The sequence below is a fragment of the Lissotriton vulgaris genome, chromosome 2_1 (assembly GCF_964263255.1).
Source record: "Lissotriton vulgaris chromosome 2_1, aLisVul1.2, whole genome shotgun sequence".
Taxonomy (NCBI): domain Eukaryota; kingdom Metazoa; phylum Chordata; class Amphibia; order Caudata; family Salamandridae; genus Lissotriton; species Lissotriton vulgaris.
In genome coordinates this window covers 1156127460-1156146953 of record NC_141687.1, presented here as the reverse complement: position 1 = coordinate 1156146953, position 19494 = coordinate 1156127460, and positions in this window count along the sequence as shown.

Here is a 19494-nt window from a genome sequence, read left to right as displayed (position 1 = left end):
ATAGAGGAAGAATCACATGCGCCCGAGAAGTCCATGATTAAATCGACACCCGGATTGACTTGGGAATTCAAATACAAATGTTGGGCTGGGTGAATAAGTGAGAATTCGTATTGTTGTTGCGCTCACACACTACCCAAGCATGGGAATGTAAGCAAGCGGGCACATCACAAAACAGATCATTTATTGTTGGACCTCAGGATTAACTTGTAAAATCTCATTTCTACGATAAGCTGGGTAGCAGAATGAGAATTCAAAATGTATTGCACTCACGCACTACCCAAACATGGGAGTGTAGGCGAGCTTGCTCATCGCAAAACCGAATCATGTATTAAGAGATAGCAGAGACTTGTTGGACTCGTGCACCTAACCGACATGGTGGTGTAAACGAGTAGACCATAAATATAACAATATAACAATTTAGAAGGGGCCATGCACCTCCTACGTGACAGTCAATGGTGACACTGCAAACAAATCCATAATCTCAATGCAGCCAATTGTGCAAAGCTGCCATCTTGCTCATTCAAGCCATTTTTAATTGAGTCTAGGAGGGACATCCATTTACATTCTCGCAAGTTTAAGACAGATGCTAGATTACCACCTCTCCTCCCTAGGGACACTTTTTCAATTACCAACCACTTTAAGTCTGACACTGTATGTCCTGAGTTCTGCCAATGGTCTACCAGGGGGGCCCCTAGGACCTTGCAGCGTAGCCGGCTGCAATGCGAGGAAATCCGAGCTTTTATTTTTTGCTGGGTTTGTCCAACGTACACTTTGTTGCAAGGACATGTTATTATGTAAATCACACTGTTGGTGTTGCAGTTAGTGTGATGTTTTAATGTAAAAACTTGCTCGCCGTGTGTGAAAGTTTTGGTCTGAATGGTAGTCTCACAAGCTGTGCAGGTACCGCATCTGAAATGACCTATCACAGGTGGTAAGTTCCATAAGCTGGTAAGTGTAGGGGGTATCTCAGGTTCCAAAAATGACTGAACCACCATGTCTCTAATGTTTCTTGACCTTTTGAAGGAATGGAGGGGAAGCTGTGGTTGATCAATCTCATCAGCTATAAGCGACCAATTCTTGTTGATAACTTGTTGAACCTCGTTACTCCTTGTGGTAAAAGTTGTGACACAGATCATCCGGTTCATCTCAGGGGCATCGCGGGTTTCAGGATTCAGCAAAATCCCTCGCGGGTTATACCAAGCTCGTTTTCTGGCACGTCTGACCATTCGAACTGGGTAGCCACGTGATATTAGGCGTTCACTAAGGATCTCAGACTCTTGGATGTAATTGTTCCGTGTAGAGCAATTTCCTCTAATCCTCAGAAATTGGCCCACCGGTAGGTTGTCTCTGAGGCCTCTCGGGTGGTGGCTTCCATATTGTAGCAGAGAGTTTCGTTCTGTCGGTTTTCTGTAAAGTGTGGTCAAAAGGTGGTCATTCTCCACATAAATGGAGATATCCAGAAAGAGTATGGATTTGTTGCTTGATTCTAGAGTGAATTGGATGTTGGGGTTCCGTTGATTCAGCCATAAATGGTACTCTTTTAGTTGATCACTGTTGCCTTGCCAGATGCACAAAACATCATCGATGTATCTGACCCAGAGGGTCAACATGGATGAAAAGGGATTGTTTGGTGAAAAAACATGTTCCTGTTCGAAGTGGTCCATGTAAATAATGGCCAAATTCGGGGCCAAAGTAGCGCCCATGGCCACCCCCTTGGTCTGTACATAAAATTTATCTTGAAAAATGAAAAAATTATTTTTCATCGCAATGCACAATAGGTCAATTATAAACTCTGTGGGAACTTGGAACGGTGCAGATCTTTGGTTCAATGCCGCTTCCATCACATCCAGAGCCTCTTGTTGAGGGATGCTAGTATAGAGTGATATAATATCACAGGTTACCAAAAGTGTAGTGTTGGGGTCGAATGGTCTTGCATCAATCAATTGAATCACTTGGGTGATGTCACGTAGATACGCTCTTGTTTTGAGGGCAATGGGCTTCAGGAAAAAATCTATGTATTTACATAGTGGCTCCAGCATGGAACCACAGCCAGACACTATTGGGCATCCTGGAGGGTTGTTAAGATTTTTATGAACCTTGGGCAAGGTATAGATAGTAGCCAACCTTGGAGATTTCTGGTTCAAGAATTTGAACTCTTGATCACTCAGGAAACCTGCTTCAAGACCCTTTTGTGTGGTAGACAGAATCGTAAGGGCTAAGTCTCTGGATGGGTCACTGGGTAATTCCTGGTAACTGACACCGTCGGACCGCTGTCTATGAATTTCTGCTTTGTACTTAGACACGTCCTGGACAACGATAGCCCCGCCTTTGTCGGCGGGTTTGATGACAACCTGTTTGTTGGCAGACAAATCCGTAAGTGCTTGTTTTTCTTTCTTACTGAGGTTGAATCTAACAAACTTTTTGGTACTCAAAGTTTGGTCGGCTGCTTTCGTGACAATGTCTTCAAAGGCCAGGATTCTGGGGCTCATAGCATAGGTTGGTGGGAAAAAGGTAGATGGTTCCCTCAGGCCCGTGATGGATCCTGGTCGGCTGATCGTCTGGTTCCGAAAGAAGTACCTTAATCGAATCTTTCTAAAGAATCTATACAGTTCAGTCCTCAGTTGAAATTTATTTGCCGGGGTGGTGGGCACAAATGAGAGACCTTTGCTTAATACCTTGATTTCATCATCTTTAAGTTGGTAATTTGAGATGTTAATCACGGGATTTGCCATGGTGGTGGGTGATACCTCATGTACGGTACTGGCTGTTTCCATCACCACCGTTAGGTGTTTCTCCGAGTTGAGATTTTGCCATGTGGTTCGGGGCGCAATGTCACTTGTTTCGGTGATTTTCCCCTGTTGCCGTCCCATCCGGGATTTTGTTGCTGCCCTCTCCTCTGCCTCTGTTCCAATTGGTACCGCGTCCTCGGGGGGGACGCCATTGTCCCCGGCCCTGTTCTAAAAAATGAGGTTGAAATTGAGGGGGGTACTGTGGGTAGTTGGAATCTCCAGGTGGGTAATTGTACGAGTTACTCGGTCCTGCCTCGTTGTCACTGCCGGAACTGTAGGAGGAATCCGAAAATGTTGAGAAATTCCGTCTGCCTCTAAAACCACCGCGGCCGCGGTTGGAGAACCGTCCTTGGGTGTCCTGCTTGTAGTAGTCTGGTTGCAGGTAGGGGTAGACAGATTTTTTATCAAAGGTTCTAAGGTCTCTCGCTAATTTCTCCAATTTTTTTGTTTGTGCAGTAATGTCAAATTCTTTGATGGATACTTCCAGATTCTCAAGCGCTTCCTTGCTTTTGGTTAAAGTGCTGTCCCCTAAGATCTCGGCTTTAAGGTCTGCTATTTCTTTGCTGAGTGAGACAACTTGTTCGGCAGCCGTCTCCACTCCCAGCACCATCCAGTGCCGGGAGCAGTTATTGGCAACGTAGCTAAACCCTTCTTTAAATTTAGGGACGTCCACAAAAATCGCTGGCTCGATTTTAATTTGTAATCCTACCGGAATGATGTTCTCTTGTAGGTACTTGGTGAACAAATGTCAGTGTAGCCTGGTTCTGATGAGCTTCTTCTCAAGTCTCTCTAGACGAGATATTTTATCATTCAAAGTGACATCAACTATAGGTGCAGTAGTAGATAAAAAAGTGGTGGATAGATCTTTCGTTAATTGGCTAATGTATGCTTCTGTATAAGATAAGATCTCAGGTTCCGTCATGGTAGATAGAATTAATCTAAGGAAACCTCGCAGGTCAGCACCTGCTCAGAAGACATTACAAAGGGGGGGTTTGAACCCACGCAGTCACGGGGACCTGGGCGTTGTGTAGTAAATGTAAAGAAAGGGTCCCCGTGGAGAGAACGTTTAAATACACAAGAACACACTTATAAATTAAATAAAGATGGGAAGGTAGTTTCTGAAGAGAGGGTTGTAGTTTATTCAACAACACTGCATTTAGATTTAATAAAGCATTTTTACAATCACTTTAAGGAGAGTGAGAAATCCGAAAATTGAAAAAAGCCCCAAGTTGGGAAGGGAAGGGAGGAGGGAGAAAGTGCTCAAGGGCTGTAAAAAGGTGAAGGAAAGTACATAGGCTTAAACAGGATGTAAACAAATACAAGGGTCAAAGCAGGAATTGGAAATTATTCCAAAAACCAAACAGCCTGTATGAATTGAGGCAATTATTGAAAACACAAATCATCTGAGGACATTCACCGGTTACATTTACAGTTCAGTGTAATACAGGGCATGTGACGGACGTCCAAGGATAAAAAGTCGTCGACGTTTCGACCCCTATTAGTAGGCTAGATTGAGTCCTTTGCCGGGGTCTTCATCAGAACCGTTATAGTGAGGGAAGGGACGAAGTGGGGCCGTCCTATCTGTAAAATTAAAAACCAATATCAGAAACTTCAAAGTAAGCTTGACATCACAGTCACTGTCCTGTAAACCATACAGGTTGATTAATCAAGGCAAGAATACGCCATGGCGTCCGGGTCAATGACCGGTGAATGTCCTCAGATGAACTGTGTTTTCAATAATTACCTCAATTCATATAGGCTGTTTGGTTTTTGGAATAATTTCCAATTCCTGCTTTGACCCTTGTATTTGTTTACATCCTGTTTAAGCCTATGTACTTTCCTTCACCTTTTCACAGCCCTTGAGCACTTTCTCCCTCCTCCCTTCCCTTCCCAACTTGGGGCTTTTTTCAATTTTCGGATTTCTCACTCTCCTTAAAGTGATTGTAAAAATGCTTTATTAAATCTAAATGCAGTGTTGTTGAATAAACTACAACCCTCTCTTCAGAAACTACCTTCCCATCTTTATTTAATTTATAAGTGTGTTCTTGTGTATTTAAACGTTCTCTCCACGGGGACCCTTTCTTTACATTTACTACACAACGCCCAGGTCCCCGTGACTGCGTGGGTTCAAACCCCCCCTTTGTAATGTCTTCTGAGCAGGTGCTGACCTGCGAGGTTTCCTTAGATTAATTCTATCTACCATGGCGGAACCTGAGATCTTATCTTATACAGAAGCATACATTAGCCAATTAACGAAAGATCTATCCACCACTTTTTTATCTACTACTGCACCTATAGTTGATGTCACTTTGAATGATAAAATATCTCGTCTAGAGAGACTTGAGAAGAAGCTCATCAGAACCAGGCTACACGGACATTTGTTCACCAAGTACCTACAAGAGAACATCATTCCGGTAGGATTACAAATTAAAATCGAGCCAGCGATTTTTGTGGACGTCCCTAAATTTAAAGAAGGGTTTAGCTATGTTGCCAATAACTGCTCCCGGAACTGGATGGTGCTGGGAGTGGAGACGGCTGCCGAACAAGTTGTCTCACTCAGCAAAGAAATAGCAGACCTTAAAGCCGAGATCTTAGGGGACAGCACTTTAACCAAAAGCAAGGAAGCGCTTGAGAATCTGGAAGTATCCATCAAAGAATTTGACGTTACTGCACAAACAAAAAAATTGGAGGAATTAGCGAGAGACCTTAGAACCTTTGATAAAAAATCTGTGTACCCCTAACTGCAACCAGACTACTACAAGCAGGACACCCAAGGACGGTTTTCCAACCGCGGCTGCGGTGGTTTTAGAGGCAGACGGAATTTCTCAACATTTTCGGATTCCTCCTACAGTTCCGGCAGTGACAACGAGGCAGGACCGAGTAACTCGTACAATTACCCACCTGGAGATTCCAACTACCCACAGTACCCCCCTCAATTTCAACCTCATTTTTTAGAACAGGGCCGGGGACAATGGCGTCCCCCCCGAGGACGCGGTACCAATTGGAACAGAGGACAGAGGAGAGGGCAGCAACAAAATCCCGGATGGGACGGCAACAGGGGAAAATCACCGAAACAAGTGACATTCCGCCCCGAACCACATGGCAAAATCTCAACTCGGAGAAACACCTACCGGTGGTGATGGAAACAGCCAGTACCGTACATGAGGTATCACCCACCACCATGGCAAATCCCGTGATTAACATCTCAAATTACCAACTTAAAGATGAAGAAATCAAGGTATTAAGCAAAGGTCTCTCATTTGTGCCCACCACCCCGGCAAATACATTTCAACTGCGGACTGAACTGTATAGATTCTTTAGAAAGATTCGATTAAGGTACTTCTTTCGGAACCAGATGATCTGCCGACCAGGATCCATCACGGGCCTGAGGGAACCATCAACCTTTTTCCCACCAACCTATGCTATGAGCCCCAGAATCCTGGCCTTTGAAGACATTGTCACGAAAGCAGCCGACCAAACTTTGAGTACCAAAAAGTTTGTTAGATTCAATCTCAGTAAGAAAGAAAAACAAGCACTTACGGATTTGTCTGCCAACAAACAGGTTGTCATCAAACCCGCCGACAAAGGCGGGGCTATCGTTGTCCAGGACGTGTCTAAGTACAAAGCAGAAATTCATAGACAGCTGTCCGACGGTGTCAGTTACCAGGAATTACCCAGTGACCCATCCAGAGACTTAGCCCTTACGATTCTGTCTACCACACAAAAGGGTCTTGAAGCAGGTTTCCTGAGTGATCAAGAGTTCAAATTCTTGAACCAGAAATCTCCAAGGTTGGCTACTATCTATACCTTGCCCAAGGTTCATAAAAATCTTAACAACCCTCCAGGACGCCCAATAGTGTCTGGCTGTGGTTCCATGCTGGAGCCACTATGTAAATACATAGATTTTTTCCTGAAGCCCATTGCCCTCAAAACAAGAGCGTATCTACGTGACACCACCCAAGTGATTCAATTGATTGATGCAAGACCATTCGACCCCAACACTACACTTTTGGTAACCTGCGATATTATATCACTCTATACTAGCATCCCTCAACAAGAGGCTCTGAATGTGATGGAAGCGGCATTGAACCAAAGATCTGCACCGTTCCAAGTTCCCACGGAGTTTATAATTGATCTATTGTGCATTGCGATGAAAAAGAATTTTTTTCATTTTTCAAGATAAATTTTATGTACAGACCAAGGGGGTGGCCATGGGCGCTACTTTTGCCCCGAATTCGGCCATTATTTACATGGACCACTTCGAACAGGAACATGTTTTTTCACCAAACAATCCCTTTTCATCCATATTGACCCTCTGGGTCAGATACATCGATGATGTTTTGTGCATCTGGCAAAGCAACAGTGATCAACTAAAAGAGTACCATTTATGGCTGAATCAACGGAACCCCAACATCCAATTCACTCTAGAATCAAGCAACAAATCCATACCCTTTTTGGATATCTCCATTTATGTGGAGAATGACCACCTTTTGACCACACTTTACAGAAAACCGACAGAACGAAACTCTCTGCTACAATATGGAAGCCACCACCCGAGAGGCCTCAGAGACAACCTACCGGTGGGCCAATTTCTGAGGATTAGAAGAAATTGCTCTACACGGAACAATTACATCCAAGAGTCTGAGATCCTTAGTGAACGCCTAATATCACGTGGCTACCCAGTTCGAATGGTCAGACGTGCCAGAAAACGAGCTTGGTATAACCCGCGAGGGATTTTGCTGAATCCTGAAACCCGCGATGCCCCTGAGATGAACCGGATGATCTGTGTCACAACTTTTACCACAAGGAGTAACGAGGTTCAACAAGTTATCAACAAGAATTGGTCGCTTATAGCTGATGAGATTGATCAACCACAGCTTCCCCTCCATTCCTTCAAAAGGTCAAGAAACATTCGAGACATGGTGGTTCAGTCATTTTTGGAACCTGAGATACCCCCTACACTTACCAGCTTATGGAACTTACCACCTGTGATAGGTCATTTCAGATGCGGTACCTGCACAGCTTGTGAGACTACCATTCAGACCAAAACTTTCACACATGGCGAGCAAGTTTTTACATTAAAACATCACACTAACTGCAACACCAACAGTGTGATTTACATAATAACATGTCCTTGCAACAAAGTGTACGTTGGACAAACCCAGCAAAAAATAAAAGCTCGGATTGCCTCGCATTGCAGCCGGCTACGCTGCAAGGTCCTAGGGGCCCCCCTGGTAGACCATTGGCAGAACTCAGGACCTACAGTGTCATACTTGAAGTGGTTGGTAATTGAAAAAGTGTCCCTAGGGAGGAGAGGTAGTAATCTAGCATCTGTCTTAAACTTGCGAGAATGTAAATGGATGTCCCTCCTAGACTCAATTAAAAATGGCTTAAATGAGCAAGATGGCAGCTTTGCACAATTGGCTGCATTGAGATGATGGATTTGTTTGCAGTGTCACCATTGACTGTCACGTAGGAGGTGCATGGCCCCTTCTAAATTGTTATATTGTTATATTTATGGTCTACTCGTTTACACCACCATGTCGGTTAGGTGCACGAGTCCAACAAGTCTCTGCTATCTCTTAATACATGATTCGGTTTTGCGATGAGCAAGCTCGCCTACACTCCCATGTTTGGGTAGTGCGTGAGTGCAATACATTTTGAATTCTCATTCTGCTACCCAGCTTATCGTAGAAATTAGATTTTACAAGTTAATCCTGAGGTCCAACAATAAATGATCTGTTTTGTGATGTGCCCGCTTGCTTACACTCCCATGCTTGGGTAGTGCGTGAGCGCAACAACAATACGAATTCTCACTTATTCACCCAGCCCAACATTTGTATTTGAATTCCCAAGTCAATCCGGGGGTCGATTTAATCATGGACTTCTCGGGCGCATGTGATTCTTCCTCTATATGGGATTTTGTCCTATGCAGTATTATTATTATGATTTTCACGCTTTGTCTTCTGTGAACGCTCTAATTTAGTTCCAATACCTTGTAATCAATTGCGAGTCGCGCTAGTAATTTCCAGCCTTAAATTTAACCACCCAGTGATCACATTATAACCCCAACCAACGTCATATGATAGCTCCACCCACACTCCGCGTAGCGGCTAACGTAGAACTGGACGAGGTAGTAACTCTTCTATATTTACCTCCCACGTCATGTGGCAGGCTCCGCCCCCAAACTCCGCGTAGCGGTTGACGGAGTTCAGCGGAGCCGTTTACTCGGACTGAAGGCTTTTTGCTGCGTCTCAATTATCCCAAGTAAGTGTTTATTCCAGGCGCCTTGACCCCTACTCCGCATAGAAACACAAGTGGTTTCCTCATTGCGATTTCCTTGGTTCACAGGATTTCATCTTGACAGCACCAAGTCGGCCGAATTTTTATGCCGATCGTTGTGGGTCCTGGTGGTTTCCCTTCCACTTAAAAGCAGCATGGACCTACAGACGTTAGTATATATATTTTTTCGTCATTCATGTATTGTCCCTTAACGCTCACATGTGACTTTCATTAAATTTGAATTCTGCATCGAGTGCCCAACTTATACTAAACTGCTCTCAGTGGCAACTAGTGTTTATATATGCATATTTATTGCTTCGGTGCTGAGCCCCTATCTAATGGTTGATATTCGTATCCATGCTGAACGGATATGCTCATCACAATTGTAGTGAACCTACATGGTAATCCCTCATCCAAACGTTATGTTTCCATCCAGATTTGCCAGTTAATTCTGCAGTAGACCAGCACATCGACCCGTGGCAATTATCTCCACGGAGTTAGTTTGACTACATTAAAGGTAACTTGTCCTCACATTTGGGTTTCTGGAACTCTTAATTTGGTGGTTTAGCCATTTATCTTGTCCGTGTAATGGTCATTTACCATTACCTACTTACACATGTACTAATCACCGACTGTGGTCTCACCCACAGTTTACAGTCTTCTCGGAATCAGGTTTCTTCCATTGGGAGCAGTACATCAGTTGAATTTCTACTGCATTGTTTCTCTCCTATCACAAGTGAGTCACCCCATGCATTCTAATTAGTTCTTTTTGGCTAGTGTGTTCTTCGATAATTGTGTTCTCTTCGACAATTGAGTTTTGGTAACTCAGATTTATACCTTTGAGCTTGAGTATGACACGTCGCGCACTCTGCTCCTAGTTCCCCTTGTCCAGAGGTCCCATTGACCCGGACGCCATGGCGTATTCTTGCCTTGATTTTTCAACCTGTATGGTTTACAGGACAGTGACTGTGATGTCAAGCTTACTTTGAAGTTTCTGATATTGGTTTTTAATTTTACAGATAGGACGGCCCCACTTCGTCCCTTCCCTCACTATTATTAAAATTATTATTAAAAATTTTTATAGAGCGCGTAGTCACCCGTAGGTATCCCAGCGCTGAAACAAAACCCTAACCAGTGAGGGAGAGGGGGGAGGGGGAGTACAGCAATTTTTTGAAAGGGGCGGTTTTAAATAGAGCAAAAAGAAGTGGTTAAAAGCAGTTTTAAGGAAATAGGTGGGTTTTAAGTTGTTTCCTGAATCTTAAATAGTTTGATTCTTTCCTCAGGTCTCGGGGAAGAGCGTTCCATAGGCGCGCTGTGTGAATCGAGAAACGTCTTCCGCCTGTGCGGGATTTTTTGAACCTGGGCACGATGATGAGGGACTCCCTGTCCGATCGGAGAGATCTAGGGGCTTTGTAGGGTTGTATGAATTTCCTCAGAATGGGGGGGCCCTGATTCTGCACTAGCCTGTGAGCCAAGCTTAAGGCTTTGAATGTTATTCGTTCTCTCACTGGGAGCCAGTGAAGGAGCTTCAGAGCAGGTTTAGCTGACGCTCTGGCAGGGGTATGTGTGAGAATCCGGGCGGCAGCATTTTGTATTTTCTGCAGTTTATTCAAGGTTGCCTCGGGTGCGCCCAGGTATATAGCATTGCTATAGTCAAGCCTGGACAGGATGAGGCCCTGGATGAGAAGTCTCTGCGATGTGGGTGGAAGGAGGGGCAGAATCTTTCTCATCGCTTTAAGTAGGCCGAATAACGGTCCTGATGAAGACCCCGGCAAAGGACTCAATCTAGCCTACTAATAGGGGTCGAAACGTCAACGACTTTTTATCCTTGGACGTCCGTCACATGCCCTGTATTACACTGAACTGTAAATGTGACCGGTGAATGTCCTCAGATGAACTGTGTTTTCAATAATTGCCTCAATTCATATAGGCTGTTTGGTTTTTGGAATAATTTCCAATTCCTGCTTTGACCCTTGTATTTGTTTACATCCTGTTTAAGCCTATGTACTTTCCTTCACCTTTTCACAGCCCTTGAGCACTTTCTCCCTCCTCCCTTCCCTTCCCAACTTGGGGCTTTTTTCAATTTTCGGATTTCTCACTCTCCTTAAAGTGATTGTAAAAATGCTTTATTAAATCTAAATGCAGTGTTGTTGAATAAACTACAACCCTCTCTTCAGAAACTACCTTCCCATCTTTATTTAATTTATAAGTGTGTTCTTGTGTATTTAAACGTTCTCTCCACGGGGACCCTTTCTTTACATTTACTACACAACGCCCAGGTCCCCGTGACTGCGTGGGTTCAAACCCCCCCTTTGTAATGTGATATACTAATATGCATACTCGCCTATTATTTCTATTGCTCATGGGATGCCGCATTTATCGTTACATGCATTGGATTTGCTCTGTTTACTTTATATTGTAACATGTTCAAAAATGGCGGCAAGCTATATGGTCCACATCGAAAGTCCTTTGTCCATGTCTCCTCATGTCTATGTAATGCACTTTTCAGCAACTCTCAATGGGATCAAGACAGTTTATCTGTCGAAACGTGTAACGAGTGAGAAATAAACTTTGCACAAAGCTTCATCATCCTCTGAGTGTGCGCATCATTGGACTGTCTTTTATTTGGGATTACTGGTTCGAATTTGGCTCCACCGGCTTTTGCGCATCACCAGACCACGGGCGGGGATCCCAGGAGGAGCCGTTGTAGTTCAGATATATATATATATATGTGTTTGTTCTTCACCAAGGGATTGGTAGCTTTGGCCTGCCTCGGAGTGCAGATTAAGGAAAGGACTGCTGCCAGTAGCAGCTCGTAAAGATACGAGGACCTTGGAATCATTGTATCTCTGCTCAAATCTGCATGAGGGGCTGGAATGTCAAAGGAACTCAAGGAAGCCTGAGGACACCATTCCAAATTCAGGGCCATCCATCTTGACATTTTACACCCTCCCAAGTTAGTATATGCTCATCCGGGCTGGACATTTTCTGCTTCTCCCGTGCACCAACCCTCCCGCAATAGTGAACTCTGGGAACTATAGTCCAAGACAGCAACTACAGAGGGAGTGTGATCACGTGATCGTGGGGGACAACGCTCTAACCAATGAGAGCATGGCACAGCATCTAAAGGTGTGGGTGGAGTAGCGCCAGGATTATAGTGGCATCTGAGGAAGGCGTTGTACGCAGAAATGCATCATGCCTGTTGTCCTATTAAAGACTTCCAAGATACTCCCCTGTGTGGCCTCTAAACTTCTCTAGCAACCGGAGGGGTCTATGTGTGATTTTTACATGATTCCCAGTAGCTTGGCATGGAGGCCCCATTCCATCAAGAGGCCAGAGCGTTGCTGGGTCAGCTGTTGCTGTGTTTGTTCTTCACTAAGGGATTGGTAGCTTCGGCCCAGCTCGGAGTGCAGATTAAGGAAAGGACTGCTGCCAGGAGCAGCTCGTAACTTTACAAGGAGCTGGGAATCATTGTATCTCGACTCACAGCCCGCCTGCCATCTGCATGAGGGGCTGGAATGCCAAAGGGGACTAGAGGAAGCCTGAGGACACCATTCCAAATTCAGGGCCGTTCATCTGGACATTTCACACCCTCCCCAGTCAGTATATGCCCATCCGGGCTGGATATTTTCTGCTTCTCCCGCGCACCAACCCTCCAGCAATAGTAAACTCTGGGAACTGTAATCCAAGACAGCAACTACAGAGGGTGTGTGATCACGTGATTGTGGGGTGAAAGCTCTAACCAATGGGCGCTTGGCACAGCATCTAATGGTGTGGGTGGAGTAGCACCGGAATTACAGTGGCATCTGAGGAAGGCGTTGTATGCCGAAATGCATCATGCCCGTTGTCTTATTAAAAACTTCCAAGATACTCCCATGTGTGGCCTCTAGGCTTCTCTAGCAACCAGAGGGGTCTGTGTGTGATTTTTACATGCTTTCCAGTAGCGTGTCGTGGAGACCCTGTTCCATCAAGAGGCCGGAGCATTGCTGGGTCAGCTGTTGCTGTGTTTGTTCTTCACCAAGGGATTAGTAGCTTTGGCCCGCCTCGGAATGCAGATTAAGGAATGGGCTGCTGCCAGGGGCAGCTCGTAACTTTACGAGGAGCTGGGAATCATTGTATCTTGGCTCCCAGCCCCCCGCCTTCTGCATGAGGGGCTGGAACGTCAAAGGGGACTCGAGGAAGCCTGAGGACACCATTCCAAATTCAGGGCCATCCATCTGGACATTTTACGCCCTCCCCGGTTTGTATATGCCCATCCGGGCTGGACATTTTCTGCTTCCCCCGTGCACCAACCCTCCCGCAAAAATGAACTCTGGGAACTGTAGTCCAAGACAGAAACTACAGAGGGTGTGTGATGACGTGATCGTGGAGGTGAAAGCTCCAACCAATGGGAGCATGGCACAGCATGTAAAGGTGTGGGTGGAGTAGCACCGGGATTACAGTGGCATCTGAGGAAGGCGTTGTACGCCGAAATGCATTACCGATTCACATGGAGTGGTGCTCGCTCAACGGCTGGTCTGCCGCTGTTAAGATGCAGGGCTAAATATGGCACACGGAACTTGGACAGAGCGCTGCTTCAATTCCTTGGGGCTCATGAAGAGCCGTCGATCTAGAAAACATTAAGGTGGCAGTAAACGGACTACATCTCCCAGAGATGCTACGCATTGACTCATTGAGAGCAGCTGCATATCAGCGTGCTATGAGCTTAAATAAAGGTGGATGTGGCCCGGTGCTTCCTTCGACTGCAGTGCGTCTGAGGAAGTTATTTACGAAATGCGTCAGGCGTCAGATGTATGCTTTTAACAACTGAGGAAAGAAGCTGCGCAAGAAATAAAATCGCTTTTAATGGGGAAAAGCGCGCCGTGTGTGAGTGCTGCTCATTTTTGGTCACCCCATGGAGCTTTGATATATATATATATATATATATATATATATATATATATATATATATATATATATATATATATATATATATATATTCACTGAAAAAACCATAGGTTTCACACCAGTTATAGTTAGGAATTAGCATTTAAAAAACCTATTAAATTCACTGAAAAAACCATAGGTTTCACACCAGTTATAGTTAGCTGGAAATTTTACTGATATAAAACCATTGAAATTCCCACGTTATAGTTAGTCGGACTCACTATAACTTGCGCGTGCAATGCACTGCTGATGACATCACATATTACATCACTCATGACATGGTCAGTGACATCACTCATGACACCATCCTTGTGACATAGTGACAGACCTCCTTTCACTATAATGTAACCCTTGAGACACATATTCAAAAATAGAAACTGAAATTTTTTAAAAAATGGAGATACCTATATCAGTTACAACAAGCAATTCAGTAATTCCACTATCTATATACACATCCACTCATTCACCAATAGTTCTATATAGTCACTCATACATATACTCACTCATCATATGAAGTGATACACCTATACATCCTGTTACACACCGACATTCATCCAAAAGTTACTCACACACATATTCACACGTGCAAATAAACTATTGGACATCCATTTATTTGAATATAGAGTTATACACACACTTCCACCTTACTTCTATTTAAAATTACACATATTTATTCTCTTAAACAATCACTTATAGAAACACATACTTATTTAAACAGGAACTCTTACAATCTCTTACTCTCACATATACTCACTTATATACATCAATATTCATATATACTAGATTAAAACATATGTAGTTACTGATAAAGACACTAGTGAGACAGTCATTCACTCACTAACAAACACATATAGACACTCATCCACCCATACAGTCCTGTACATATGTTGTCTTCAAAACACATACAAACAAAGAGTCAGTCACTCATGCATCTATGTGCTAAGTAATACCCCCACCAAACCATATAGACACTCATACTGATACTAATAAAAATATCTAATAACCCATATACATACACATGAGTGGATGTGTATTAGATGGTGATATTACTGAATTGGTTGTTGTAACTGGTATGGGTATATCCACTTTTTTGAAAATATTAGTTTCTATTTTTGAATATGTGTTTCATGGGTTACATTACACTGAAAGGAGGTCTGTCACTGTGTCACAAGGATGGTGTCATCAGTGATGTCATGAGTGATGTCACTGACCATGTCATGAGTGATGTAATATGTGATGTCATCAGCAGTGCATTGCACGCGCAAGTTATAGTGAGTCCGACTAACTATAACGTGGGAATTTCAATGGTTTTATATCAGTAAAATTTCCAGCTAACTATAACTGGTGTGAAACCTATGGTTTTTTCAGTGAATTTAATAGGTTTTTTAAATGCTAATTCCTAACTATAACTGGTGTGAAACCTATGGTTTTTTCAGTGAATTTCATAGGTTTTTTAAATGCTAATTCCTAACTATAACTGGTGTGAAACCTATGGTTTTTTCAGTGAATTTCATAGGTTTTTTAAATGCTAATTCCTTTGTATATCGAGTTTCTAACCTTTTTTTTTTTTACAATTTGCTGTTTTTTTTTAAGTATTCATTTTTTCTTATAATTTTTTTCTTTTGCGCTCTGGGTGCGCGCTCCGGGAAGCTTTCAGCTAAGCTCTCCTGTAAGCTTCTCCGAGAGCTCATCTGAAAGCGCACCCAGAGCGCAACTGTCGTTCGTGAAAAAAAAATATGAATGAAAAGTTAATAATAATGCAAAACATTTCGTACCATACAAATAAAATTAGTTTTTTTTAATATGGAAAATGATTATGCATTTCTATAAAAGATTGATGACGTCACTTCGGCGCGCAACGTAAGTGCCCTCGGAAGCGCATACGTGCGCGGCGCATAAACGCACGGAAAAGCGCCTACGATCGCGCCACGTTTGCGCCCCGGAAGCGCCTACGATCGCGCTGCGTAAACGCACCCGGAAGTGCTCCGGAGCGCGCAGCGTAAACGCGTCGGGTCATGTGACCCTCAAATAACACTTTTCATTGGTTGCTAACAGTTTTTTTTTACAATGAATGAAATCCCCACCCATTTCCTTCACTTCTTCTTTCACTTTTGTGACTGAAAGACCTGCCTTTTTTGCTGCTCCATATTCCTGGATTCATCATGGCTGCCAGACCATCCAGCAGTGAAGATGACTTCATTGATGAAGAGCCTCCTACCCCAAAGGTGAAGGAACATTTCATTTGGAAATTTTTTAAGTTTCCAGAAGGCCAGAAGAAGGTGAATGCACCAAAAGTAGAGTGCAGGATCTGCAAACAGGTCCTGTCACGGGGTAACCCCCAAAAAAAATACTCTTTTGGGAACTTTACGATGATCCGACATGTGGAGAGGAGGCACCCCCAGAATTTTGCCCGGGAAAGTGTCAGGGCTCTGGCACAGGAGGTTCCCAGAGATGGGGCCTCTACATCAACAGGAGGAGCAACTTCTTCTGGAAGAGACCAATCTCAGGGGCAGGTAGCCAACATCCAACCTGCATTCAACCATGGGCTCGTCAGATGCAGATACTGCAATCAACTCCTCACCTATGGGGAGCAAAGTGTCCAGCTCATGGTTCGGGCATTAGAGAACCATCACTGCCCTTCCCACCCCTAATTTTTTTCTTTTCTTTTTGCTCCTGTTGAGCAGTTTCTATTCCCTGTTTTTGTTCCTCTTCAGTTAAAAGAAGAAAACCAAAAGTTCTTTTCAGAACTACCTCCAATTCTCATCAAAGAGCTATAATCTTAAAAAATGAAGAGTAAGTGAAATATAGTGCATTGATAATTGAAAGGAGAATGAGTAAGAAAGAACAGAAAGGTATGAGAGGTGAAAGGAAGTGAAGTAGGAGGAATGAAAGAAGGTGAGTGTTAGAAAAGAAAGTTATGACACAGTGAATAAACTGGAGTATTTCTGACATATCTGTAAACACAAAAGTAACGCATTGCAGGAGTGCGTCACAAAAGTGACGCAACTCCAGTAATGTGTCCTTTCACATGGAAAAAGCACCATGTGAAAGGTTTGCTGTGAAGCAGGCGCAAGATTTTGGCGCAACTGCATCCTAAAAGTGACGCACTGCGTCATTATTACCAAGCTTTTTGCAAGGAACACCCCCTCTGCATGCATTATACCTGACACTATTTTTTAAAAAGTGACGCATCTAGGTACATGGGTCACTTTTTAAAACTCTGCGCCATATTGTATCTGCATCAGGTATATTGTATGCAGAGGGGCAATCCCGCGCAAAAAGCTTGGTAATAACAACGTACTGAAATCTATGAGATTTCCCTGCGTCACTTTTAGGATGCTATTGCGTCAAAATTTTGCGCCGGCCTCGCATCACTTTTATGTTTACACATATGTCAGAAATACTGACGTATCTGTAGCTCCTTGCAACATGATTCGTCATACATTAAATATGACACATCTGGAATGTCATAAGGACTGTGGACAGAAAAGTGACGCATCACACCAGCAGTGTAATAAAATGTGCCTCGTTGCACTATATTTAAAGGATGCAACAGCATCCTAAAAGTGACGCAGTGAAATCTCAAACATTTCACTGCGTCGCTATTACAAAGCTTTTAGTGGGAGAACACCCCCTCTGCATGCATTATACCTCACGCAGATATAATGTGGCGCTTGATTTTAAAAAGTGACCCATCTACCTAGATACCTCACTTTTTAAATATAACGCAACGCGGCACATTTTTTTACACTACTGGTGCAATGCGTCACTTTTCTGTGCGCACTCCTTATGACATTCCAAGTAACGCATTGCTGGAGTGCGTCACAAAAGTGACGCAACTCCAGTAATGTGTCCTTTCAAATGGGGAAAGCAGCATATGAAAGGTCTTGCCTCAGTCTAACACCTGCTGTAAAGCAGGCACAAGATTTTGACGCAACAGCATCCTAAAACTGACGCAGTGAAATCTGAAAGATTTCACTGCGTCGCTATTACAAAGCTTTTTGCGGGAGAACACCCCCTCTGCATGCATTATACCTGACGCTATTTTTAAAAAGTGACGCATCTAGGTACATGGGTCACTTTTTAAAACTCTGCGCCATATTGTATCTGCAACATGATTCGTCATACATTAAATATGACACATCTGGAATGTCATAAGGAGTGCGCACAGAAAAGTGACGCATAACACCAGCAGTGTAATAAAATGTACCTCGTTGCACTATATTTAAAAAGTGACGCATCTAGATAGATGCGTCACTTTTTAAATATTGCATAACAATGCGCATTTTTTTACACCGCTGGTGCGTCACAAAAATTGACGCACAGGAAGCGCAAAACTAACAGCGCAAGGCCTTCATAAATATAATCCTGGATTTTCCCCGTGCTTCGCCGGTGCGCGTACCATGCGCTTCCCCCGCGCAAAACGAAAAAAAAATTTTAATGCCCTGCAGGACCCTATTTTAGTCCCTACATCAAACCTAGGGGGTCAGAGGGGGTCTACTCTTCCCCCTTATGGTCATTTGCCCCTTTTTTTTTCAAACCCCTTGTGTCTCGATTTTACCGAGACACAAGATGGCGGCCGCTCCGGACTGTTTAGAATGTTTACAGACAACTGAGAGCCAATCAGCTTCCTGCGCGCAAGTCGCGTGCCGCGCCTGGAGCGCACTCGGGTGCGCGCACGGGAGAGCGCCTATAGATATATATATTTTTTTGAACCTAAATTACTCAAAATCCACTGGAGCACATATCTTGAGACATAGCAAAGGCACATCGGGCTACCAGTCCCTACAATTTTGACAAGTTTGGTGGAAATCCATTCAGCCGTTCGGGCTAAAAGTGAAATCGACCGCCCTATGGAAATTAACATGGGGAAAACGCGTTTTGGGACCCCCCTTTTATCTCGGCCCCCGCTTGACGAATCCCCCCCAAACTTTCAGGGAAGGACCGGACCGCCATGAGACCATTTTCCTGAAAATTTCAGGCAGATTCGTCAACCGGCGCCAAAGTTATTCAAAATAGAATGTTGAGATTTAACATTGAAAATTATCCTAACTATAACTACCTACTGGCGACTGCCAGTAGGTAATATATATATATATATATATATATATATATATATATATATATATATATATATATATATATAAAATATATATATATATATATATATATATATATATATATATATATTACGAAAACGCCATTCATCACCAGTTCTTTAAGAATAACGAGCGTGAGCCCAGAATACGTGCAAGTTCATCGGTGATTTATTTGCCAATCACACCAGCCATCCGCCATAACGCTTTTCACCTCTCAAATGAGGCTTGATCACATGACGTAAGTTGAAACCAAAGAGGGTCTTAAATACTTGGCATTGTAGGCGCGGCATATCATGTACATTTAAAGTGACCTGTGCATGAGTTTCTGATTAAGTCAAAGCAGAAGCAAAGACAGATATATATATATTCCATTCCTTTCTGCTTCTCCAAGCACGGCA